The sequence below is a fragment of the Equus caballus genome, chromosome 5 (assembly GCF_041296265.1).
Source record: "Equus caballus isolate H_3958 breed thoroughbred chromosome 5, TB-T2T, whole genome shotgun sequence".
Classification (NCBI taxonomy): domain Eukaryota; kingdom Metazoa; phylum Chordata; class Mammalia; order Perissodactyla; family Equidae; genus Equus; species Equus caballus.
Window position 1 is genome coordinate 103,311,567 of NC_091688.1, and position 26,777 is coordinate 103,338,343.

The 26,777-nt window shown below is 53.8% G+C and overlaps 1 protein-coding gene across 2 annotated transcripts in view; it reads left to right on the forward strand.

Annotated features, from left to right (window-relative positions):
- The first annotated feature begins 6,373 nt into the window (after positions 1-6,373).
- KANK4 (KN motif and ankyrin repeat domains 4) overlaps positions 6,374-26,777 on the forward strand; it is a 64,308-nt gene continuing 43,904 nt past the window's right edge. For both annotated transcript variants that reach the window (XM_070269004.1, XM_070269006.1), the window contains exon 1: positions 6,374-6,701. The gene's annotated coding sequence lies outside the window, so the exon portion shown is untranslated. The remainder of the gene's footprint in view (positions 6,702-26,777) is intronic.

A 26,777-nucleotide genomic window follows, 5' to 3' on the forward strand; every position in this document is an offset into this window, starting at 1 on the left:
GTGCTATTGTCCACCCTACGATTTAACCAAGTTTTAAACAGTTAATCAACACTGAATATTTCACATACACAACAAAGCTTCATTAGATAAAATGACAAACAAATTGAACTTACAATCTCTGTCCTCTTAGAAAACCTCAGAAATGCTCAGAATGATTTTCCAGCAGAGCACATTTATAAATCATTACAAATGTGAAAAGCACGACTAGTATTTCCAGTTATCAGTGGGTGGAGACGACCGACACTTTGGAATGCATTTATTTAATTTTTAAATAAAATTTTACATTGAACTATAACACACACAGAAAAGCGCACAAATAAATAAGGTACAATTCAGTGAATTTTCACAAAGTAACATAGTCTTGTAAATATCACCCAGACAAAAAAATAGAACATTGTCACCCCCCTAAATCTCCCTGATGCCAGCTATTAGTAACTCTCTCCTTTCCAAAGATACCCACTATCATGACTTCTGTCATCATAGAGTATTTTCTTGTGTTTGGACTTTATTAAATGGAATCATACAGTCTATACTCTTTGTGCTTGGTGCTCATCATTCATTTTGCGAAATTCATCCATGTTGTTTCATGCGACAATAGTTGGTTCATTTTCACTTCTGTATGGTATTCCATTCTATGACCAAACCACAGTTTATTTACCCATTCTACACTGGACATAAATGTAAATTGTTTCTAGTTTTGGGAAATTATGAACAGTGCTGCTATACCCATTCATGATTCTGCCCTATGGAGTACATATGTACATGTTTTATTGGGTCTATGTCTAGGAGCAGAATGCTGGGTCATGAGCACACATATATTCAGCTTTCGTAGATACTGACAGTTTTCCAAGGTGGTTATACCAATTTCCACTCCAGAGCAATGTTTACAGGTTCCATTTGCTCTAATCCCTGCTAACACTTTGAATTATCAACGTTTTTACTATAAGCTGTTCTGAAGAGTGTGCAGTCATACCTTATCGAGGTTTAATTTACATTTCTCTAATAACTAATGATGTTGAACACTTTTTCATATAATTGACCTTTCAAATATCTTCTTTTGTGAAATGTGTGTTTGAACTTTTTGCTCATTTTTCTATTGGATTTGTTTTTCTTAGTGCTTTGCAGGCATTCTTTATATTTTGTATTAGTTTCCTGGGGCCTCCATAACAAAGTACATGGACTAGGGGCTCAGACAACAGATTATGTTGCCTCACGGTGCTGGAGGCTGGACGGCCGAGATCAAGGTGTTGGTAGAGTTGGGCCTTCTGAGGCTGTGAGAAAAAATCTGTTCCATGCTTCTCTCTTAGCTTCTGGTGTTTTGCCGACAATCTTTGGTGTTCCTTGGCTTGTAGGTCTCTGCTTTCATCTTCACGTGGCGTTCTCCCTGTGTACATGTCTCTGTATAAGAATTTCACCCTACTCCGGTATGACCTCATCTTAGCTAATTACATCTGCAGTGACTTTAAGATCACAATCTCAGGTACCGGCAGTTAGGACTTCAATATATGAATTTAGGGGGGGACACAATTCAACCCATAACATACATGTTTTGAGAACATCCTTTCCCAGCGTGTGGTTTGCTGTTCCACTCTCTTCATGGTCTTGCGGTAGATTAAAGATGACACAAACTCTCTCTCACTCTCCTCACTGGGAGCCGGTGTTGACTGCTCTCTCCCTCTGAGTCTAGGCTGGCTCTGTGACTGCTTAACCAATAAAACGTGTTGAAAGTGATGCTGCCCCGGTTCCAGGCCTGGCCTCTGAGAGACCGGGCAGCTTCTACCTCTTCCCTCTTGGAAGACGTCTCTGGAGACTCCAGTCTGTGAGGAGCCGAGCGGCCATGTGGAGAGGCCATGTGTAGGCACTCCTGGTCAGCAGCCCAGCTGTGCTCCCAGTCCGTGGCCCGCATTCACTACCCAGCCACGTGAGAGAGCCAGCTTGGACGTTGCAGCCCAGAGCTTTAGAGGACTCAACCCTGACCAGCATCGGTGGAGCAGCGGGTGGGCCCAGCAGCCCAGTCACCCCCCGGAAGATAAGTGGGAATAAAATGGCTGTTGTTTATGTTAGTAAGTTTTGGTGAACAGAAGTTCTTAATTTTAATGTATTCCAAATTTATCAATGTTTTTCTAAGGTTAATGCTTTTGGTATCTTGTTTAGGAAATATTTGTCCCTTCTAGGACATGAGTAGTCTCCTGCGTTATGTTCTAGAAGCTTATTGATTATCTTTCACATTTTTATCTAAATGATTTTATGTATGACATAATGTTTGGGGGCACATTCCTTTTGAACTTAATAACAATGATGACTTCTTGAGTTTAGAATTGTGTGCAGTATAAAACACCAACAGAGTAGTAATTTAACATCACAAGTAAGTAAAAGAAAACTTGAAACCTCCATAATTATTTCATTTATCTGCTACCCTATCGCTCTCCAATAGGTCTCAAGACAATGGAGGTTTAGTTATTTATTCATTCATAAAACATTCACTGAGAGCCAGGATTTGCATTTGTATGTGCCTGATTCCGATCGAGGTGCTGAAATACGCAAACAAGATAGGACTCTCTTCACGTAATTACAATCTTGTGGGAGAAACGAGCAATAACACGTCATTTGAATTGTGCTGAGTATCATGAAAGAAAAGAAGAGATGCTACGGCAGTCGAGACCAGGAACTCTCAACTTGTCCCGGGGTCAGGGTCCTCGCAGAAGTGATATCTAAGCTGAGACTCATGGGATGAGTATTAACTATCCAGACAAAGAAGTAGCAGGGGGCAATTCCAGGCAGAGGAAGACGCTCTAGGCAGGTGAGAACCCAGTGTGTCAGGGGAACTCAGAGAAGTCTCACAGGGCCAAAGCAGAGAGGGCGAGGGGGACGCAGGTGAGAGTCGCGAGGGGGGAAAGGGCTAGACTTGTAACCTTCTCGCAGGAATCCAGGCTTATCCCAAGAGCAAGGGGATGGCTTTGAGGGGTTTGAAGCAGGGGAGCTCACAATCGGATCTGTGGTTTTTGAAGCTCACTAAGGCTGCCTTGTAATCAAGGTAGAATATGAGCCGTGTCTGACGTAGGCTTCAAAATGCCACGGTGGTCCCAGAGATGGAGAGATCCCACCATCTGGGGCATCAGGAAGGCCTTCATGGAGGCACGGTTGCCCAGCAGAATGATTCAGACACGCGAGGATGGGTGTGGGGGGGTGTGGAGGAGGCAGAGTCCAGGCGTAGTTACAAAGCCAGATGCGTATGGGACGTGTTTGCAGAGTGGCGAACTGTCCAGTCTGGCTGCAGGATAACGGGAGATACACCTGCAAGAATAGGTTGCCGATACGAAGGCCTGGGAAGCACACATGGATGCATATGTGAACAGCCTCACGCTGTGGATTCCGCACTTGCGAATTCACGTACTTGCTCACTCTGATTTGTAACCCAGATCAATACTCGCGGCACGGTCACAGTCATTCGCCGACCTGTGCTGAGTGATGACCATTTTGAGTCACCTGGTATGCACATTCCCAGCTGGGCTGAGCAAGGCGACCCTCTGCCTTCTTGTTTCAGCTCTTATGCTGTAAACAAGTGTCCTTCTTGTGGTCTATTTAGTGGAAGTTTTTTTGTGTTTTTGTGCTTTTTGCAGGTGATTTCGCTGTTTAAAATAGCCCCAAAGCTCAGCGCTGAAGTGCACAGTGCTGCAGGGTGTCCCCAAGCACGAGAGGGCTCGGATGCGCCTTCTGCCGAGAATTTGGGTGTTAGATGAGCTTCATTCAGGCGTGAGCCACAGCACTGTCGGCCATCAGTTCCATGTTGATGAATCAACAATATATATTGAACATGTAATGTGTGTGAGTGTATATATATATGTGTGTATGTAGTCTTTAAACAAAAACATAAAACAAGGTTATGTATTGATCAGTTGATAAAAATGAGCCCAGAGGCTTGTAGGGACCTAACCGGTGTCTCCCCATGGAGAATGGCTCAATACTAGCAATTTCAGTGTTTGCTGCCACTTTATGGGACTACTGAGAATCATGAGCATTGATCGTATCTGTGCACACATTTCCCCCGGAGAGCCAGTTGCTAAACACTACCAACACACCACTGACGGATGCAGACCCTGCAGGAGCTGACCTCCCTGTGGAAGAGTCAGCTGACCATGCTGCTTTCAGCTGGGCAGGGCTGTCTTGGGACACATCCCCGTGCTGGGTGCACCTTCCAGGCCCTCAGTTAGAAGGGTGCTGTCTTTGGAGTCACCAAGACCCAAGCCCGAGTCCCACCTCCCCAATTTCCTAGTTGTGTGTCCTCGGGTAAGCATCCTTGACAGGAGAGTAACAGCCACTTCACACGTGGTACCAGGAGTCCCGAGGAGATCATATATGTAAGATGCTCGCCTCAGTTGGTGCCTCGCACTTACGCAGTAGGTGGTCCTCCCATACCCACCCCAACCTCCATCGGAGGGTGGGGACAAAGAGGCCCTCTCTCCTCTGCCTGCTTCTCAGTCCTTCCATCACAGAGCTTCTAGCCCAGCAGTGCTGTGCCCATCATTCTAAATCGGCTTTTCAGACTCACTCTGCTGGAAGGGCCCAGGCTGGGTCTTGCAGTGGAGATGCCCACCCTTGAGATTCTGGACCTGCTGCTGCAAGGAGTTCTCTCTTCCCGGGACCGCATAGGAGTCCACCCTCTAGTCTGACTCCTGTTATGACAGAAGAAGTGCACGATGCGCTGGCCGGCGTCTCTGTGTCTGTAGCTTCTGGTTTTGTGGGGGGTTGGGAGTGGGTGTATTTGCTTGGTCCGTTTTTCATCCTGTTTCTCAATATCCTAATCTGGGGTTCAGGAGCTCCGGCTGCCCCAGTGCAGAGCTGGCTTCCTCTGACTCAGCTGTACCCTCCAGACACAGCTGCTCCTCTGAGTCATCAGGCTGAGCTTTCGAGGACAGCAGTCTGGCACGCCTGCTCCATCTTCCGGGGAAAGGTGCTATGTCTCCACACCCCAGTGCCAGCCCCACGTCTAACTTGGCTCTCAATGCCCAGACACAGGTTGTTAATGAGGCTGGAGGATGCAGAAGGAAAAGGCGCCAGGACCAGGAGTCGGAATGCCTGGGTTCCAGTTCCAGCTCTACCAGCTGGCTGGTGCAACCTTGAGCTAGTCACAGAACCCTCCTGAACCAGCGTTTCCTACAGGGGCATTGGGAGGTACCCCAAACTCAGGACACAAACCCCTGCTCCATGGGCTGGATCTGGTCCATAAACTCATTTCATTTGGTTTGAACAATCTTGACATATATGAAGTGTTTAGCATTTTTAAAACAAGTTATTAACAAATTGGGAGACTTCACTTAAATATCTGGATTTACAGCTTCTCTTTAAAAATGGGAAGGTCGGGCCACATTAATTCCTTGCCCTGAAATGACAAAAACGGACTAGAACTGCATAGCATTAGCTCCCCCACTAGGACAGGAGCCCGAAGCTGCCCTCCAGCTCACCACAGTCCGCACCACTCCCTATTGTTTCCCAACACTGAGGCCAAGCCTCGGCCACCATTTATTATTCCTTTAGGGCTACTGATTTGCTTTTAGTAGAGCCCAAGTGGGAGCGAAATCGTTATAATAACCACGTTTCCATCAAAATGAAAATCTGAGAAGTGTCCCTTGCCCCAAGTTATCTCCACCTTCAGGGTCTCAAGGTCACAAATGAAGCCTCTTTGGTTAGGTTTTACCCGAAGCGAATGCGCCCTTTGAAAGCTGTGCTGGTGGGTCGAGCTGGGGTTCGAGTCCTACAGGCTCGCACATCCTACCCCTCCCACGCCTCTTTGTCCTCATCTGGACGATGGGTAGTAGCAGCTCTTTTTTCTGGGATTTATGGTGCACAACGTGTGTAAGGCACTTGGTAAGCTGGTCGTTTAAGGTTAGCGATTGAAATGCAAACATTCCAACTGATAAAGAGCGTTGTGGGAAGTGGGGGTGTGAAGGGAAAGACAGGATTCTTGAGTGTGGCCAAAGCAATCACCGTGAAGGAAGAAAGCAAACGGGAAAAGAAATGACTTAGGAAAGAGAAAAGTTCGGCCACATCCACGCCCACCCTCACTCGCCCACATCTGCTGATTGCGTACCGCCTGCTGCGCTCGGATTCCGTCCCAGGGACTGGGTTCCAGTCGGACGCGGGCGGCTCATTACCGTGTGTGGTGGATAGAAATGCCCCCACCATGAGAGGAGGCTAGAAACGCCCCTCCTAACTAACTCTCCAGCACGATAAACGCATGTGGAAGCGCTCTGGAAATCTGAAAAGCGCTATACACAGGTTAGGAGTTTTCGGGTCTCTTTTCAAGCGTTTCTGTCAAACTGTATCCCAGGGCTCTTTGAGTTTATCAGGGCTAAGACCCTCCCCTCGGTTTCGCAAGGCTGCCCCTTCCTACACGGCGAGCCGCGCCGCGTCAGGACTCTTTCCCGCGAGCGAAGGCGGGGACTCGGGGTGTGGGCAGCGGTGGCGCCGCGCGAAGCTCCGGGTGTGCGCCCCAAGGCTGTGCGCCCCGAGGGTGCGCCCCCGTCCCGCCTCCAAGGCTGTGCGCCCCGGGCCAAGGCCGAGCGGCCGGCGAGAGGGCGCCCGAGGGTGTGCGCGCCCCAGACGCCGAGTGTGCGCGCCCGGGACGCGGCTCGTGCCCCCGGAGGCTGCGTGCGCCCCGAAGCCGCTGCGCGCCCGCCCCGCCACCCCCGTGGCTCGCCGAGGTAAGGCGCCTGCGACCCTCGCCGCGCGGCACCCGGCCTGCGCCACCCGCTCTTGGCCCCGGCGCGCGGCCACTCTTCTGCACCTCCGCCGCCCGCCTCGCCCCTTCCCGGGCCGCGTCCCGGCTCCAACAAGGCAGCGGCTGCGGCCGCCCTGGCGCCCCGCCCGGGGGCCGCGAGCGCGGGGAGGGGGCTGCCGGCCTGCGCGGGCTGCCCAAAGGTGGGCGCCGCTCCCCTTCCGCCGCGGCCGGCGCCCCGGTGCTGGGAGGGGAGCCGGAGGGGAGGGGAGGACGATGGGGAGGGGAGGGGAGCCCGCGTGGCCCCTGCGGCTCCGGTGGTGCAGCCCCCGCCCAGCGCTGCCGAGCCGGGCGCTGCGGTCCCGCATGCGGCTTGCGGGCCTGGGCGCCCTGCCGCCGGCTCCCAGGACTGCCTGGACTCGAGCTCTTCGTCTCCCTCCTTTCGCAAAAGCCGGTCCCCGGTTTCCTCCGGTTTCCCCCCCGGTGCCTCTCGGCCCCTGGCTGAACTTTCCGGCGCTCCCGTCGGGCCGCAACCTTGGCTGGAGGCAGTGGGGCGGCCTCGGGGCGGGTGCGCCGGCCGCCCAGGGCGCCTTTGCCGAGCCTCCGCGCCGCTGGGTGCGATTCCCTCCCTCTCATCTCTCCCTTAAGGTCAAACCTTTGACCCCAAATACTTTGTCCCTGCAGAGTGGCCACTTACTTAGCGTGGCAGTTGGAAAGTCGAGCCCGGGGCCCTGACACCAGGTTTGAATGTGTGCTTGCCCTGGGCATCCACCAGGCCTGCGGGAACCTGCGGTTTTAGGTCCCAAGTGCCCTGGGGTGCAGGCCTGGAGGGCCAGGAGGTGTCGTTTTCCAGGAGACAGAGAAGAGTCCACCCTTTCATGAGGATGACCCCCTGAAGCCTGGGTAAAGTCTTACTGGCCAAGTCGGGTCAGGGGAGGGTGAGATGCAGCCAGTGACCAGGTTGCGGCCTGTGGAGAAAGCCTCTTGAATTAAACCCAATCCCCTGGGTGAATGGAGGGCGATTCCTCAGAGCCTCTCAGGACGTGAGGCAGGGGAGCAGGGCGCCACACGTCGAGTGGAAGCAGAGTCCACTCCCATACTGCCTTCCCAAGTCCAGCCCTCCTGCCCTGTCCAAACTCCACCCTGGACCATGGTGTGAAGTATGGGGACTGTTAGCGGCAGTGAGTTTGGGGGAATGGCTCAGGGTCCAGACCAGGCTCTCATTCAATCAATAAACACTGTCTCCGTGCCAGGCATCCTGCTAGGTTGTGAGATACAGAAAGGAACAAAACTGGCACTGTCTGGCCTCACGGAGTTCGCAGACCAGTGGCCACGACCGACAAATCACTCGAATAAATGTAGGATTCCGAGCAGTGCTGGATTCTTGGAAAGGAGAGGATAAGGTGTGCTGAGAACCTGTGATAGGTACGGCAGTCGCTCCATCAGAGGGCTAGTAGTTGAAGAGGGTGGAAAGAGCCTTCTGGGCAGAAGGAACAGCATGTGAGAGGGCCCTGAGGCGGGCAGTAGAGTCCATTAGAGGAACTGAAAGACTGTTGACCAAGTGACCAGCAGGGGCCCAGCTGGGCATGCCCTTACTTCTGCATCCCATCGCTTGGGCCAGTCAGTGCCTTCCTCTCTCAGCCGTGATGATGGGCAGTTGGAGTTGCCCTCACTGGGTCACAGTGCAGGGTGAGAGAGGGAGAGACTGTCAGGCAGGTGCGGGACTCACCCTCCGCGTGCAGTGACTGCCTGCACCTGGGTCGGATGGCCCACGCCTGCTCAGGGTATCAAGGCAGTGGTTCTTTCCTCCAGTTGTTGCGTGTTGCCCACTGAGCTCTCAGCTGACCAAGGCCTCTGCCCAGCATTCAGGAAACCTGTGCTGGGAGTGGCGGCTCATCCTAGACTTTAAAACTAGAAGGAACTGCTTGGCCACGGTGTAAAATTCCTTAGGGGGCTCCCATGGCATTTCCTTATCTGGCCTGGCCCACCTCTGCAGCCTGGTACTGGTTTCCAGCACCCTGCTGTCTCCCCCAGCCTGCCCCCTCGGCGAGCACCCTCATGCTCTACTCACGGTGGCCCTCGGGCAGTTCCTGGAACACTGCTGCCCTTCGTCTGAAGTGCCCTTTGTCCTTGTTCACCCAGGGGACGCGCACCCAGCTTCCAGCTCCAGCGTTAACGTGAGGTCCTCCCCAAGACCTTTCCTGACCAGAGTCACATGCTGCCTTCTCTGTGTTTCCCAAGTTGGGACATGCCTCTGCCCCCGTGAGCATCAGCCGCTCTCGTCTTGAGCAGGGCGCTCCTGTCCTGTGGTGTCTCGAGTACCCAGCACAGAGAGGGACACGCAGAGGGTGGCCCATCAGTGCTTGTTGCGTGAAAACCGTCTAGTCTGGTATTTCTTAGCTTTTTTCTTGGGTTACACATATCTTTAAGATTCTGATGAAAATTATGGATGCTCTCCTCCAAATGCATGTGACCTAAAATATCTTGCACACGATATCTCATGATTCACAGCCCTGCCTTCGACGTTGACCCCATTTCCAGAACTTTGAGCTTTAATTTTACAGGGAACAGAGGCCCAGTGAGGTACAGCGGCTGCCTAGGCACCGACAGCTGGTTGCGAGCGTGGACCCTCCGCCCAATCGCCCCGAGCTCCCGACTCTCCGTCCAGGGCTCCTTCCAGCTCCCTCTGCTTCTTTTAACCAAGTAGCCTCCTTTTGTCCCTAGCACCTGTGAAGGCCACTGCTCAGGGCGGGAAGATGGATATCTTGGTTTTGCTTCAGTTCAGTAGCAGCCTGAGGTGTGACAGGGAGAAAAATCTATTATGGGCAGAGCTGACAGTTAGGAAGACGGATGGGCCATCTCCCTGGCCTGCAGTGTTGTGACATCTGTTTCAGCTGGAGGAGCGTCACGTGCACTTTGCACTTATATTCTGGGCCCTGGACTGAGCCACGTGGGCCGGACTTGGAAACACTCTGGACCCGACTGTTGAGACCAGGGCCCAGCTCTTGGCCTTGTCAAAGGCGTCTTCGCCACAGAGCAGGCTGTGGGAATGAAGGAAGAGAAGGGGGTCTTGCCTGCTGACTCCGGACCTGTGCCTGCCTGCTTCCCCCTTTCTGCAACAAGACACCTACTTCCGGCTGCTGGGCCTTCCTGTCTGCAGATCAGCCTCTCCTTTCACACAGCAGTTCATTCATTCATCAAACTGCGTTGAGTCTCTGCTCTGTACCAGGCGGTGTGCTGGTTCCAGTTTATAAGGAGGGGTCCGGGGGGGAGTGGTGATGTCTGGTTCTGCTCTGCGGGGGAGGGAAGACGTCCGTCTCCTCCTAATTCAGCCGTACCTTGGAAGGTGTGCTAATGCCGAGGACGCGTTCCCTTTTCAAACTCTGATCGCGTGCAAGTTATGTCCTCTCTGAATTTTCTTAACTGTCAGTTGGGTCTGATAACCATCTTTTCTTGGTTTCTTGCCTCTCTCTGGGCAGTTATACTGATCTGGTTATCTCATTTCTGATGGCAGATCCACTGCACTCTGTATGTGGAACCAGAGCAGTGCTGCATAATGACAGTCCATGTGGGTCAAGCCCTGGCATGTTTAATCCTCGAGATGTTACAGTCGTAATCCCAGATGTGTCGATGAGGCTCAGGGAGGCTAAGTGACTTCCCTAGGGTTGTGAAACTAACACGTGATGAAACTGGGGTTGAGGGAGCTCTGTCTCTGGAGCAGACGGCCAGCCTCGCGCCGTTCTGTAGTCAGGCGTCGGGGGAGAGGTGCGGGCTGGGAGGCCGTGGCATCCCGGGATTGGAGCCTGGATCTGCTGCTCACCAGCTGTGTGGTTTAGAACCGGACCCCACCCTCCCCATGCCTCAGAATGCTAACCTCCCAGACCCTGAGTTTAGACTAAGAGGCCTTTCTGGGAAGAGTTTCCAGTCTACATGGATAATATTTCAAAGTAGGATTGAAGGAAGGAAGGGGGGCCGTCCCGCTAAAAATAGGCCTGTCGCAGTTTCCAGGATAAACAAACGCTGCCCCCAAATCTCAAGGATATGGTTAGCGTGATACGCAAGCAGCTATACATCGCTGGTGTCTGGAGGAGCTGGCTGAGCCGTCCTTCTCCAAGCGAGAGAGTCTGTTTTTAGAAGGAACGCCTCCCTGTCTGGCTGGGGCCTTAGGTCCTGGGCCCTGCCCTTCACAGAGCTTTCTGGGGACACAGGCATCTTGGGAGAAAACATAAATCCCAAGGCCCATCCCCCTCCCCATTTTTTTCCCCAAAAGTAAATAAAACGTAGAGGTCGGATGTATATTATTGGAATGTGGCTGTGCTGTCGCTGCATGGAAGGATCCTGTGTCAGCAGCCCCCTTTGCCGGGTCTTTCCAGTTTGTTGCTCTGGCATCAGGTGATGGAGGGCAGAGGCATATGGCAGTGGGGAGAATTCGCTCCGTGCAAAGATGAAAGAGCAGGACGGGTGCCGGTTCCCGGCACAGCTGGTTTCTGCCCAGAAGCCCAGACACTTTCAGTGAAGTTGGTTTTGATTTTCCCAGCAGGTCACCAGGGCTGAGTGCTTCCAGGTGCTGGCGGAGCTCATTGAGGGGCTTCCCACCCCCGCCCTCCGCCTGGGAAAGTGTGGCCGTCCTGGGCTTGGGGAAGGGTCTAAGGGACAGGAATGTCGAGTTGGGTGGTGGCTGAATGCAACCCGGTGTGGTCAAGGTCTACATCTAGGAGGTACAGTACTGACTGTGTGGGAGGGGGCGTTTTGTCAGCAACACTTGAGTTCTTTAAGAGATCGTTTTCATGTATCATTTGTGTGATTTTAAATAAATAAATAAATAAAGCCCTCTGCTCCTCAGAAGAAGGAAGCGGGTCAGAGCGGGCGACGGCTTTGCCCTGTACCAGCCCCTTGAGCGCGAGCAGATGGCTCAAGTGTCCTCAACGTCAGCTTCCTCGTCTGTACCAACTTAGGCTCCTCTGCTACGGAAAGCAGATGCGCTGAAGCTGGTTTTAATGAAGAGGGAGGAGCCACAGACGCAGCGATGGTGTCTACACACGGGCCGGAAGCGGGCCAGGCAGACTGGAGGTGGTGCAGAGGGTTCTGAAGCTGAGGCTGTCCCGCTGGTGCAGTCGGTCACTGTCTTCACTGTGAGCGCCCGCGGCTCAGCTCAGCACTGCCCGCCCCACGCCTCATCCTGCTGTCACACAAACCTCTCCTACGTCACTTAGTTCAAGTTCCAGAGGATCCTGCTGTCTGAGCTCGGGTCCCTGGAAGCTGAGGTTTCTCTCCAGGCCGTGTCCCTGCTGGTCCCTGGTCAGCCTGGGCCTGGGTGGCTGCTGAGGTGGGCGTCCTCCCTGGCCGGTCAGATGGGAGGGGAGGGCAGAGGGGTCATAGGTACAGAGCTTGACCTGTTAGGGCAGGAAGGGCTGTGGGTGGAGATTCCTCCAGAGGGAGATGGAGGCCAGCTGAACTCAGGAATCCACCCGGTGCGCACACGTGCTGAGTGCACGGACCTCATAGGGACCCTTCACTTGGGGTAACAGCCCTGAGGGGCCCGTGTGCCGACTTCAGAGGAGTCTGTGAACTTAGGGGGGAAGACAGCATCTTTGTTAAGCATTTTCTTCGATTATGAATGGAGGCACGAACCGGTGGATTCGCAGTTCCTGTGACATCGCCACCAGTAGAGGTCACAGACACTTGCATGTCGCAGTTCAGCTGCTCTGATACCTTAGCTGTGACTCGTGCCCTCGCAGCTCTGGGATTGCCGCAATTGTTACAGGGCTGCAAGAGCTCATTGTTTCACGCGTTAATAGAGGACACTCATTACTATATTGCACATGCATTTTAAAAATTTTAGTAATTATTTTTCACTGCAATGTTTTCTTCATAGTCAAGCTGTGCATTTTACCTTATATATTTTAAACGTTCTGAGAAAGGGTCCATAGGCTTCGTCAGTCTGCTGAAGGGGTCCATGGTACAAAAGGGTTAAGACCCGCCGACAGGAAGTCCCTGAGCTTTGGTTCTGATTCCCAACTTCCGTCCCCTGATCTTTCATATACCGTCCATCTCCGCCTAATTAGTGCAGGACATCCTCAAGCAGCAGTAAATTCCATTTAATAGTTTGGCAAATTTGCAAGAGCACATAATTTGTGGTTTGGGTAGAAAGTTTGATGTATTTCCAGAGGTTAATTTACAAATTACAGGCACACATGGGCGACTGGGTAGGTAATTCCTATCAGCCCACAGACCAGCAGGCTCAGTCCATGCAAACCAGTCCATTGAAACAACCGCATGGGGGACGTGTGTGTGTGCCTGAGTGGTTAAGGAGCTTGTGTAGGCTGGTGGGAGACTCGGCTGATCAGATGCGAGCTAGGATCCTAGGAAGGAGGAGGAGTACCTTGAAGTGTGTTCTGAAACGCGGGAATGTGGAGGAGGCAGAGGGAGGCGGGAGAGGGGGGAGTCAGGGAGGATGTGGGGGGACCAGCCAGATGCTGACTGCGAGGAGGAGGCTGGAGAGAGGAGAGCCTACTGGAGCAACATCAGAGTAGCAGTTGGTTTTTGCTGCCTTTTACTGAACATGTAGCCTGTTCCAGCTCTGCCCGGCCCTTTCAATAGAGCCATCATTTAATCTCTACCAGCGACGTGATGAGGCCTGAGTGTTACTATTCCCATTGTGTAGGCGGGTAAAGTGAGGCTCTAAGAGGTGGAATGCTCGCTCTGGGTCACAGAGTATTAAGTGGTGGAGCCAGGAGCTCAGCCCAGGTCTGCTGGTTCTGGCACCCTGGGCTCTTAAACACCAGGACAGATGACCACAGAGTCCGGGAAAACTGTGGTGGCCACTCTGTCTCGGTCAGGGAGTGCTTACTGGGCATCCACAGCCTTCCCACCCTTTCCACCTCAGTGCCTCTGCTCTCTGCTCACACTGGCTCCTCGTCCTGTCTTCTTCACCCATGGGCTCCTCTTGGGGGGCTTCTCTGAGCCCCTCATACCTGCCCATGGGCAGCAGGGGTCACTCCCTGGAGCTGCCGGGTCTGGCCTCAGTGGAGCTCACAAGCCTTACTCGTGGGGCGTCCCCTTTGGATGTGAGCTCCCTCTCCCCTCCCTGTGCCTCCTGCTGCATCTGGCATGGAGCTCTGTCCAGCAGAATCTTGGTAAAAGCAAATGAACCAGGTCCTTCCATCCCTTTTGCCTGTTGTCCATTCTTAGCACCTGTTCTGGGTCCCATCACCTAGAGCTTGTTGCTAGGAAACCTCTCTGGTTACCTAGAGCACCCCTCTGTTACAGATGAGGACGCTGAGGACCAGTGAGGGCAGGTGCACGGGTAGTGAGTGACTGAGCTGGAGCGAAAACCCGGCCTCTTGCGCCAGCACGCCACGTGGCCCTGACACTAACGCTGAAGGTGTCTCTTCCCCACCGTTAAGCAGGCTGGTGTTTGGGGCGAGGGGACGTGTGTGGGGCACCTGAGGTCACTTCTTCTGTGGTCACTTACTTGCTCCACTCTTGTGCCTGCCTCAGGGCTGGCCTTCCCTGATCTGATCTTCTTCTCCCTCGTTCTACCCCCAAGCCCTCTGCTTTGCCAGCTGCTGAATGGAGCCCCGTGTTAGCCAGGCCGTGGGCGGCCGCCTTCGGGGATGCCCGGTGGTGCCAGAGCCTCTTGTCCTGAGGACCCTGCCCACTGGCAGAGCTGAGGCCTGAAATTCCCCGCATTGGAGTCATTCCTTTGGATTACTTTGTCCTCTCCAGAGAGCTATTGTTAAAAGGCAAATATGTTACCCCGTGGGGAAGCTGTTAACCCACCAGCACCATGGCCCTGTGGAGAGGGCAGTGGCCCGGCTTTGGTTAAGTTGTGTCACCTCTCTGTCCCTTAGTTTCTTGTCTGTAGAATGGGGATAGTAGGAGGGTATGTGGGGGTTACCCAGGGGATGAAATGGAAAGTGCACATAATGAGCAGTCAATAAAATTAGCTTGCTTTTTCTTTCTAAGGTGGTAGGATTATTTGGTTAGTTCTCCAGCTGAAGTCTTGGTTCCTAACAGTGTTTTTAAGTATTTCGTTTATTTAGGTAAAGTGGTCTCCTTTCGTTTTAAGATTTTTTCCCTTTCTAGTTATAAAATGCTTTCGAACTTCATTTTCTTGCCTTTGAAACAGGGGAAAGCTCCTCCCTTGCTGGTTTGTTGGGCGTAGGCCCAGCTGAAGTGCCCGCGGATGCCAGCCCAGGGCTCCCGCTGAGAGCCCGTGGTGCTGAGTTATTCTGGGGTGAGGACTGGCAGCCCCTGGGGCGGGGGGAGGTTCTGGGTGGGTCCCCAGGGAGGAGATGGGGAGCAGGGAGGGAGGAGAAAGGGAAATGAGGGGGACCCTGCCCCTCCGAGGCCTTTGCCCAGACCTGCCGCCCTCTCGGCAAGCTCTCTGAGGTTCTGAAGTCCCTGGAGGAGCGGTCTCCTAGGGGCCCCCCCACCTCCCGCCCCTGGTGTGTCTTGGAGAGTGGGGTGGAGGAGGCCAGACGTCCCCCCACGCTTTTCATCTCACGGGGTGTCGGCGGGGGTTGTAAATTGCTCCTTTGAGGGGGCACTTGGGATTTTGAGAACGTGCACCCGGCTGGATTCTCTGTGGTTTCTCCTGAGACCAGGATGGTTCTCTGGGGCCTGGGCAGGGCAGAGGGTCCAGGATCAGGAGCAGCCTGGCCCAGCCTCCTGGCCTGTGAATGGGGTGGGTGGCTGCGTGGGGGCAGCATCATAGGAGTTTTCTGGCAACCGGCAGAGCAGAGAGCCTCACTTCCAGGGGTCCCTGGAAGAGGGTGCTCCCCTCCCCCCAGACTGCCTTGGGCAGCGAGAGCCCTTGTCAGCCCTTCTCCTGCTCTGGCCTCCTGCGAGCTCCTGCCAGCCTCTGGGGAGGGCTCCCCCACCGTCATCTATCATAACTGAAGTTAAGCCTGCCTGATGCAGGTAACCACCTTCCCGAGGACCAGAGACCAGGAGCAAAGAGTGGGGGTGGATGCTGTTCCTGGGGCCCCAAGCCAAGCAGCACCCTGCCACCTGCCTGCCCAACTCAGTGGCGGGCAACAGGGCGGGGAGAAGGGGGTGCAGCTGGAAGCTTCCCAACGATCTGCTTTGGGCCTGGAGCACAAAGGAGCCAGCATCAGTTCCAGCCCAGACGTGGGGCTTGGAGCCATGTGGTTCCATACACCTCATGTCTGTTCATTGCCTGCGGGCTGTCACCGTCCTTTCTTCCTTCCTTCCCTCTTTCTTCCCTCCTTCCATCGTTCCTTCCCTTCTTCCTTCCTGCCATCCAGGAAATACTGACTGATCCCTTAACTCTGGGCCAGCGACTGTGCAGGGCGAGGAGCTTGCAGTCAACAGAGGAGATGGAGAATCAGATAGCTCATTACAAGACAGTTGGAGGGATGCTCTGAGACGTTCTTACCGGGTGCCCTGGGAGCGCGGAATTAGGAGAGGGGGCCAGCCCTCACTGGTGTCTGGAGAAGGGGAAGGTGCTGGTGGGGAAAGCTGTGGCAGTTGCCAGATGGAGAAGGAAGGAGGAGGGACCCGGCACGTGTGAAGGAGGTCTGGGGCCATGCAAGGCTGTGCTGTTAGCCGGAGGATCAAGCAGGTCACTTGTCCACTGGGTTTTAGTTTTCTCTGCTGTAAAATGAGGCTAATACTACCAAAGTCACAGCTGGCACAGAAAAAATCCTCGCTTCCTTTTTTCCAATTTATGATCTACCAGAAAGATTTAAACATGTGGAAGTCATGGCAATGAGAGCCAGATGTGAGAAATGCTGGAATCAGTGGAAATACAATGGCGGGAAGTAGCTTTTGAAGAGAACCTCAGAGGGTGGGCAGTGTTAGTTGAGATTCGTATTGAGGATCAGGAGGAGCTGGTGGATGGGAAGACTCTGGTAGAGAAGACAGGAAAGGCCATCTGCGGGTTTGTATGGTGTGAGCAAAGGCATGAGGCGCCCAGGCACTGGGCCGGGTTCGGGGGGCTGGGTGCAGTGTGGAGGCTGCCTCTGTGAGGGCAGGGGCGTGGAGACGAGGCTAGAAAGGTGAGCTGAGACCACTTCAGTGCCTCACTGGTGGGCATCTGGGCGGCATTTGGTTCCCATGGAGGTTTTGTTTGACCTGCACAGGTTAAAAAAGAGAGAGAAGAATTAAATCAACATTTAAAAATCAGATTTTACATAAATCCACATTCCTGGCTTCTTTTGAAAGAAATCAGGTCTGGCAACACGAGCCTTGACTTCATCCCCACGTGGCAACAGCTGGCCGGGAGGTGAGTGCTGGGCATTCAGGCGGCCACTGCCGCCTCCAGCTGCAGGCTGCATCTCCCGCTGGCCAGGTAGCTTGCCTGAACCTCCACCATTCCAGTCACTCTCGAGTTACTGCAGTGTGTTCAGAAAGCTCCTAGAAAATGCTAATGCATTAGGGGGGAGAAAGAAAATTCTAAACGTTAACACTGTCATCCCTTCATCAGATTAGGCAGGGAGTTTTACTGCTCCCCGCGGAACATTGTCCTTGTGGAGAAGCAGTGAGGAGGGGAAACTGGGAGGCTCCGGGCAGGACGGCGTGGGAAGCGGACTCTAGGAAGTGAAGGGGGGTGGGAGGGGACACCTGCAAAGAGGGATGTCAGCCTCTGGCCAGTCCTCTGCCCGCTCCCCTCCACCTCGGCGTCTGGCATCTCTATGGGGAAGAACACTGAACACCTGTCCCCAACAAATACTTGCTGCATTGTAAGACGGTTCACACCTCACGTTATTGCCCTTTAAGCTTAAAAAATGGGCCCCTTGAAGGACAAGGTGAAACGTGTGTATGTTTTTTTTTTTAATTCATAAGGAAACTAATGGAAAAGAGAAATTGTTTCCATTTTTTGAATAATTTTTAGAGTGTGTGTGTTTGTATGTGTGAGCAGGTGGTCTTTACAATTTGAAACCCCACTGGGAAATTTTTTATTAAAAAAATATTTTAAAAATCATACTAGTTAGTAGCAAACATTTAAAATAATATAGAGGGGCTCGCCTGGTGGCGCAGCGGTTAAGTTTGCATGTTCTGCTTCCATAGCCTGGGGTTCACCAGTTTGGATCCCGGGTGCGGACATGGCACCGCTCATCAAGCCATGCTGTGGCAGGCGTCCCACATATCAAGTAGAGGAAGATGGGCACGGACGTTAGCTCAGGGCCAGTCTTCCTCAGCAAAAAGAGGAGGATTGGTAGCAGTTAGCTCAGGGATAATTTTCCTCAAAAAAGAAAAAAATAAATAAAATTAAATTAATATAGAAACATAAAAAGGAGAAAACTCCAAACTGTCAAAAATTGGCGGCGAGGGCGTTGGGGACAGCTTGGAGTGTATATGCCTCTAGGAGCTGTAACTGTATCCTTACATAGATCTAGATATGTATCCACATATATGTATCCAGATAGAAAATGTTTATCAAAGTGAGGTTGTGCACACAGGTCTGCTCTGGCTCCCTCCTACTGCTCTGTCTTGAACACATCTCAGGCCATACGTCCCCTCTAAGCCCACGGTGGAAGACACTGCTGGGTGGGGGGAGCTCGTCGTTAATGCTGTCCCCTCCAGCCTCGGTTCCCCGCTGTAGAATGGGGTAGTCATTCCTCCCCTCCAAGCTTAGGATGAGGGTTAAACAAATGCAGATGTGCTCAGCACAGCCCATCTGCCTTCAGAGGCAGCCAGCCCTGCTCACATCCTCCATTCTTGGGATTCCTCGTTCTCCACCCTTCACCCCTTGGGAGAGGAGTGGGAGGAGCGGATCTGGGGTGAATTAGACCTTTTTTCACAGTGGAATTTGGAACCCTCGTTTCGGTGCTGAGTAACGCTGAGATTGCCAGCGGTCCACTGACGGATGCGTTTAGGTTTTGTTGAGGTTTTCTTTGGACTCTCTTGCGTTTACTCAGCTGCAGGACGATTCCTGAGGCCAGGTGTGGACAGGAGGCGTGTCTGACAGGAGGCCACGACCTGGGCCTGCCCTCCGGGGGGCCCTCTCAGTACAGGGCTTCACCCTCATCTGTGCACGCTGCCTCCCCTCCTGCTCCCCCTTCCCTCGCTCCCGCCCCTTCCGCTCAGGATGACGGCTTCCCTGTCATTTGTGTGACATGCCTGACAAAGCCTCTCACGCCGCTCTCCCCCTGGACCCCGACAAGTCAGTAGATTTAGGTCAGTGTTATTATTGACAAGTGAAGCAGAGAAGTTGTGATACGACTCACACTCACACAGCAAACATTGGACGGGTCTGGGTTTCCTGGCCTGTGGGCTGTGCTAGTTGTGCTGTATCACGGTGCCTCTTTCTAACTGTGGGCAGGAGGCTCCTGAAAGCGGGGCTACCTGAGGGCCCCTCGCCCAGGCCAGCCGGGAAAACCTTTCTGGAATTCGTGAGGCTGTTGGGCGTCTCGTGTTGCGAGACTGGTGGGAGCAGATGCGTGGCCAGGGTTGGAGGGCACCCAAGGTCATAGGAGGGGCGGACGGGAGCTGGGAGGCTGAGGATGGCCTGGCGCAGAGCTGGGATGGCAAAGGAAGCTGGCCTTTGTCCTCGCCAGTGGTTTGTGGTTTCTCCAGCATTTGGCCTCACGTTGGCGGTTTGGCCCTTTTTGTGCCCCAGGGAAGTGGCCCACCATAACATCCCCGCATCCTAATTCAGCTCGCATCCCTAGCCCTCTGTTCCTACATCCAGCAATTCAGAACTCCCCAGTTCTGTTTCCTGTTCTCTCAGAGAAGCGCTGGGAGGGCTGTGGGCGTACGCTCACGGGGGCTTGAGCAGGCATCCTGGCCTAGCCCGATCATTCAGCCCACGTTTCATGTCACAGTTGCCTCATGGACCAGCTCTTGCCTAGAAATATAATGCGAGTCACGTTTTAAATGTTCTGGTAGCACATTAAATGAAATAAAAAGACAAGGTGAAATTAATTTGGAAGACATTTTTATTTAACCCAATATACCCCAAATTTTATCATTTCAACATGTAATCATACCAAAAAAAAAAATTGAGATATTTTACTTTCTTTTTTTCATACTAAGTCTCCGAAATCCAGTGTGCATTTTCCCTGACAGCAGGTTTCACTTCAGACTGGCCACATTTCACGTGCTCCATGGCCACCATGGTCTTGGCCAGCGTCATCGTGGGCTTGGCTGTTTAACCAAGCAGACTTATTTTGGGGTGAGTGGCGGGGTGTTTTCACGCCCTTGTGCTCAGGGCGTCTGGGGTGGGGTGGCCGGTCAGCAGGGCTCAGTGACAGCACAGTGTGCTACTTGCCTTGCCGGGATGGATGACAAGGCGTTGACATTCCCCTCCCCTCGCGCCACGTGTCTTCCCCTGCACCCTGCAGTCTCCCCTCTTAACACCTTTTGCTTTTGTAACCCACAGTCCTAGACTAACTTTACTGTCCGTTTCTCTGATCCCGCCTTGGGACTGCGGGATGTCTTTTAAATCCATGCCCTTTGACCTCAGCCACTGCTTGGCATTCCCCGTGTTTGTCTCCATCATCTCTCATCCCAGTCTCCTCACTGACGGTTGCAAACCTCGTCTGCTCTCCTCGAGCTCCCAAATCGCTCCACATGGGCTCCCTCTCAGCACGCGGCCTGTTCCTGCCTCAGCAGAGGCGGAGGTCGCAGCAGAGGGGGAGGTCGCATGGCCTCAGGTCTTAGCTTCACGGCCCTTTCTCCATCTTTGCCCTCCCCTCCCTCCCTCCCTGGAGCCCTGCCTCAGCGTCCTCCCTTCCCACCTCTAGAAACACTCACTCTCCTTCAAACTGGCCATGCGCGTTGGAGCCAGAGCTCCTGGCTTCGCATCTCAGTTCTAGGGCTTATGCTCCCCGTGGCTCGCCTTTCCTCCCGGGAGCTGCTGCTCATTTCTCTGAATCCTACCGAAGTCACACACAGCAGCCCCCTCCTGCTGCTCCCATCTCGTCAGCCCTTGGCCTCTCCCCTGCTCTGTGGAAACTGGGCTCAGGCCTCGCCAGCTTTCTTGACGCACCCCCAGTGATGCCTGGGCTGCAGGCGCCCCTGGTCCTTCTGCCTCATCTGCTCCCCAGGTGACTCCTCCTCTGCTGGCTCCAGCTCCTCCCTCCCCTCGCCTCTGCAGTGGTCGCACTGACATGGATGACTCCAGAATCCATACAGCTAAGCTTCAGGTTTCTCCCCTGTCCCAGGCCCACCTTCTCCACTGTCTGCTGGGCAGCTCTCTTTAGATGACCCTCTCTGTGGGGGAACCCTGGTCAGGCACTCCACATGCCCAAGGACAGACTGTCCGACCTCCTCCTCCCAAACTCGGTTCTCTTCCGATTTTCCTAACTCGCTTCTTGTTGCCACCACTCTCCAGTTCGCGGGTTGGAGGCCCTGGAGTTTCCGATGCCTCCCTCCCTGGTGCTCACTGACCCCGGGTTGGATGGTCGGTGAATCTGTGGCTTGCTCGGGACTCCTGCTCTTTCTCTCTTACTCCTCTTTAGTTCATCACCTGTCTGTTCCCACTGCAGGCACTGGGATGAGCATCTGATATCTTCTGCCCTACAACCCCATAGGGAGGGAGCTGTGTTTTGCCTGTTTCAGGTATGTGCACACTGGGGCTGGGGAGCTGTGGGAACTGGGAAGTGGCAGGGCTGGGATTCAGATGCTGACCCATGTGACGCCAAAGCCCACGCTCTCCACTTCTGCACGCTCCTGCCTCCAGCAGGTCCAGCACCAGGCTGAGCTCCCGATGCTGAATGTCATGGGTGTGCGTGTACACATCCTTCTGTGCCCGTCGCTGTGTGTCAGTGTTGTTGACCTTGCTGTCATCCAGGCTCGTCACTGGTGTATTCAGAATCTGTGCCTCTGTGCTTGGTGCTGGCACCTGGGAGTCTGGACTGTGAGATGCAGGAGCCTAGAAGGAGGAATGAGAGCACATCTTCAAATAGGGCATGTACTTCCCTTTCTCTGGGTCTCAGTCTCCCCGTCTGTAAAATGAGAGAGGGGGACCAGTTCCTTGCAAGAGTCCAGCTCTGATGCTCTGTAACGCTGTTTCCTGGCTCTGCTTGTCCGGGGCCCCCTGTGTGCTCAGCACACGATAGGGGCTGCTGGGCAGGGCAGAGAGCATGCAGGAGGCAGTGCCCGAGGTCGAGGGGCTGCCAGAATCTTTCCAGAAGACAAAGCCAACATTCAGGAAACAGTGGAAGACATTATGCAATTATGCTTGCAATCTCAGATTATGTACATTTGCGATAGTTCAATAAAGGAGCAGAAAAGCTGCTGTTCTCTTAAAAGAAAAAATACATAAAGGGGGCAGTTGGTGAGAAGCATTGTCGGGCGAGACTTCTCTTCAGACTTGCTACCCTCTTCCCTCTCCTGAAGTTGTCTGTTCGTTCTGTGGTGAGCTACTGTCTGCCGATGGGCCGGGCTCTGGGGCGGCTGCCCTCCCCGCGCACTGCAGCCAGAATTGTGTCCAGAATCCGCCTTCATCCTCCTCCTCCTCCGTGGAAGAACCTTGCAGGGCTCCCGCTCTCCACTGAATAGAGTGAGCTGCCCCCTGCCCCTGCCATCCTCATCCTCTGCCCTGCCCTGCTCCCTGGGCCTGGTGCGCTGGTCCTTTCTCAAGCCCACCATCTGTGCTTTCGTCTCTGAGCCGAAGGGCTGCTTCCCCAGTCTGCCTGGAGAACTTTTTGTTCAGCCTTCAAAGCCCAGCTCAGATCCCTTGCCTGGGATGCTTTCTCGGTCCCCTGTCATGCCTTCGCCCACCTCTGTGCACCGTACGTCCTTGCTTCGGTCTCTGGCTCCCATTTTGGACCATGAGTCCTTAAAGGTTCTTTATCCCTCATTCATGAATCCACAGCACCTGGCCTTCTGCCTGAACAGGAATTTCTGATGAATGACTGATTTTTGAACAGACCGGGCTCCCCGGCACCCCTCAAGCTGCTGGGCTGTTTCTCTTCGTGCCCCGTGGCCTGCAAAGGTGACTGGATGATTGAGAAAGCATCACTGTCTCCAGTCTGCAGACTGGTGTGGGAGACAGGCCACAGAGCCTCGCATTGGCCCTGGGGGACCCTCCAGGAGGAGCGGCAGCTGGATCGCGTGCGCGGGGCGGTGGCAGGGAGGCTGTGGCGAAGGGGGCATTTGTGTTGGGCTTGGCAGGCAGGGATTTTGTGCTCCAGAGCACAGGCTCCCGGTTGCACCCCTGCCGAGGGGCCCAGCCCCAAACGCCTTCCGCCCTGGGAAGAAAAGGAGGCATTGTGTGCGCTGGCTGCGCTCCAAGGGAAATATTCCTGTTGTTCTTCTATTTTGAACTGCTCCCTTTTTAAAGAGGAAAAGTCCAGAAGTGAAAATCTCTCTCCAACTCCAACACATCCTGCCCACCAATTCCACATCAGTTGCTGCCTCCAAAATGTGAACCAGTCTGTGAATCCGTCAGTTCACTGGTCAGTTACAACTGCAGCTGCCGTCGCCAGCACTGTCCAAGGCTCCAGGGAGGTGGTCCTCGGCCCTCCTAGGCTTTTCCTGGTTGCCGGGGTCCAGATCCTTGTCGAACCTGCCCGGTTGCTGCTCTCGGGCCTGAGGTCCCTCCAGGCTCAGCGTTCCTGCCTGCATCCTGCACCTGGACCACCACTTACCCCTGCACAGAGCCTCGTGCAGTCAGCCCGCCACCCTCCCCTCGACTCGGGCCTTGCGCACAGGTATGGACAGAGCAGGCCTCCGCCTGGGCGGTGGGAAGCTTGGCAGGAAGACCCGAATGCGCCTCTCACTCTGCCTGTCACAGTCCCTGTGGCCTGGGCCGAGTTACTGAAGCTCTCTGATCTGCAGAACAGAACAGATCACACCTGCCCTCACACACAGAGCCCCCCGAAGAGGGATGACAGCAGGTGCCTGGGTCACAGTGCCTGTCACGCCACACGGCTGCTCCCGATAAGTAGTAACAATGAGCAATTGCTGAGCGCTTACTAGTTTCGTCCGTCCTTCCCTCAGAAACAACAGCAACCACAGTTCTGTTGGAGTGTTTTCGACATGCCAGGTGCTGCCTTAAGCACAGGCCTGTGGCATCTGAACAGCCTTATAAGGTGCGTAGAGACCCTTTCACAGCCGAGGAAACCGGCTCAAAGAGGTGGAGTGACGTGGCCAAGGTCACACGGCTAGGAAGCCTGCCGGGGTCTGTGCGACCCTCCTCGCCCTCCCCAGCCAGACACACACCCATCACACGCCTGGAGGCAGCATCTGCGCTTTAGCGAGCTCTTGGGGAGATGCACGCGCATCAGTTTGAACAGCCCTGAACCGTGGTTTACACAGTGCCCTTGGAAGTTGGTTAGGGCAGGACTCCTCAAACTGTCTTGTGTGTGAAGATCGCCTGGCGGGCTTGCTCACACGCAGGTTCAGCCCCAGAGTTGCTGACTTTGCTGACATTGCTGCTCTCCTCGCTAGTGTCTGTTGCCTTTGCTTCCTGGGCTCCTCCGAGTGCACAGCGCACGTTAGTGGGACCCGGGCAAACTCCAGGCTCAAGGCTTGGCCCCAGGTAGCTCGTGCTCTATGTCTGCTGGAGCCTTTAGGGCAAATCTGAGCTGGACCTGGGTCCTCCCTGAATCACTGCCATGGCCTGCCTCTGCTTTGGGGGAAACTGCCCCACTGGCAGGGAGGGACGTCTCTCTCCTGAGCCACAGGAGGCAGGAGCCTGGACCCCGCGTCAGCCCCGCCCCCCACCCCGCCCTGGTGAACAACGGACAAAGGAAATTAATTTGTAACCCAAAACCCTTGTATCTGGATTGAAAATGCATCTTTCTGATGGAAATTTTGACCGAGTGCTAGGTCTGCAGAGAGCATTTTCTCTGAAATTGATGTCTGTGTAAGCCGGCTGCTGCTCGCTGGTTAAATAGCAATTAAACACCTCAAGCCTCCTTGGAACTTTCAAAGATTATTTGAAAAGTAATTGTGTTGTATCGATTAAATAATTTGTAAGTTAGTTAGAAAGTCACTGCGTTTTTTAGTCTGTTCTTTTGCAAACAAATTTATCTTATCTATAGACCTATTGCATGCCCCCAAAACGTTGTTTATATTTAATAATCATCTAGTATTTAATGAGCGTAGCTGGTGGTGGAATTAACGCGAGACTCGTTCGTTTGCCAGATCCTTTTATCTGGTTCCTTCTCTATTTGGGCTCCACTGGCAACGGGCTTCACAGGCGGTTGCAGGGCTAAAACCTGGAAGGCAGTGAACACTGTGGTCAGGGCCAGACACCCCTCACGTTGAATTCCAGCCCTGCCCCTGACTAGCTTTATGCCTGGAACCTGTCATCCGTGCAAAGGATAAAACAGCACCTCCTGATACAGTCACTGTGAAATTAAGTAGGTTATCTATCATTTGTACAATATCGGACGCTGTCTGGCTAGTAATCACTATTATTATAATAACAGCATAGTTATTCGTTATTAATATTATTATGCCTCAAGTTCTCATCTGTAAAACAGGTGTGACAGAGAATAGAAATGTTAACACGTGAGCAGTCGAAACTTCTCTGTGGAGCCTTCAAGTAATGCCCTTCTAAGGAAATGTCTGCATGGTTTGCTTGGCTGTTGTCCCTCGTTATCGTGCAGACTGCGGTCACCCGGTGATGAGAAAGCAGTGCACAAATGGGGCTAATGCTGGAACTCCTGACGGGTCGAGAGGCTGGCAGAGGATGGACGAGCAGCTGCCTGAGGTGCGAGGTGAAGAGTGAAGGGTGCGTGGGAGCTGGAACAGAGCACCCCCTCCAGAGGGCGGCGTTGATGGAAATAGGTCCCAGAGGAGCAGAGAGTGCGGAAAGTGTGGAGACCCCGCCTTGTGCTCAGACGCTCCTCCCCTCTAGTGTCCTCTCTAGAGGCCGCCGGAAGGTTTGGAGGGCCTCCAGTCCACTTTTTCCTCCTTGATGGCTGTTTCTCTGAACACAGCACTGAGCCGAGTTTGGGCCGGGAGGCGGCCTTCCTGCCTCGCTGATGGGGAGTCGTGGTGGTAGAGCCCAGGGCCGAGGGAGGAGGGGAAGGACTCAGTGCAGAATAAGGGCTTAAGTGGCGTGTGCGCAGTTCGCTGCCGTCTCGCCACAGTAACGCCATTGGCCCATGGGGATGCCAGCCACGTGGTTTGGTTTCAAAGACGCCATCAATTCAGTGTCCACCCTGCAGACCAGTGCCGCCAGTGTGAGGTTAATAAAGGAAAGCTGTGGATCAGGAGTCTAGGCAGCGCTGCTGTGCGGTACGGGCAAGCCACTGAGCCTCGGTTTCCCCACGAGAAAGTGAAGGTGATAATGTCCAAGGCCAGCTCTATGTTTCTCTGCTCCCAACAGTGGCAGACCAGCAGGACGGATTGGGCCCCGGCCACCTGCAGGGCCCCAGGCTGGTGCCCTCAAGGATACCCAGAAGCATGAGAGAGGGGCCTGGACTTGAAAAGCCCCATAATCTGGCTGGAAGGAAAGATGGCAGCATCGTTATTAATCTTTTTATTACAGTTACCTAACGAAAGTCTGTGCTGTGTTCCAAGTGCCCCACCGTTCTGTGACACCTCAAGCTGCTGTGGGGGATGCAGACGTGGGATGTGAATCTCAGCAACACCTTTTCTTAGTGACTTTACTCCCGTTAAAACCAAAACCAAAGCCAAACCAGAACAGCAGGTGGCCTTCCTCTGTATTGCCAGCTGGTACCCTGGCAACGAACCCCATCTCCTCCAAGGAAAAATTGACGTGGATAGAAGTTTCTGGAGCCTTCTTCTCTCACTGTGTCTCTCTGGGTCGCCTCTGGTGCCTGCTGCTGGGGCTGAGTGCTCATCCTCCCTGTTTGACCCACATCACTGTGCCCGCTCCTCTCTGGCTGTGCTGCCTAGAGGGCCAGGTGGGGCCTTGCAAAATAATAATAAACGCCTTCCAACTTGATGAAAAATCTGCAAACATCACTGGCTTCACCCAGGTGTCTCGAGATTACTTATCAGGCTCAGTTTGCTTTCACTGACTTTCCTGAATGTGCAGGCTGTGCCAAGAAAAATCTTCCTCCCAACCCAGAGGGCAGATGCCACGGCCCCCGCCAGCCCTGGGGTGTCTGCACCTGCAGCCGTGCTCTGGAGCCGGGTGACGCCTGTGACGGCGTCGCTGGATTCT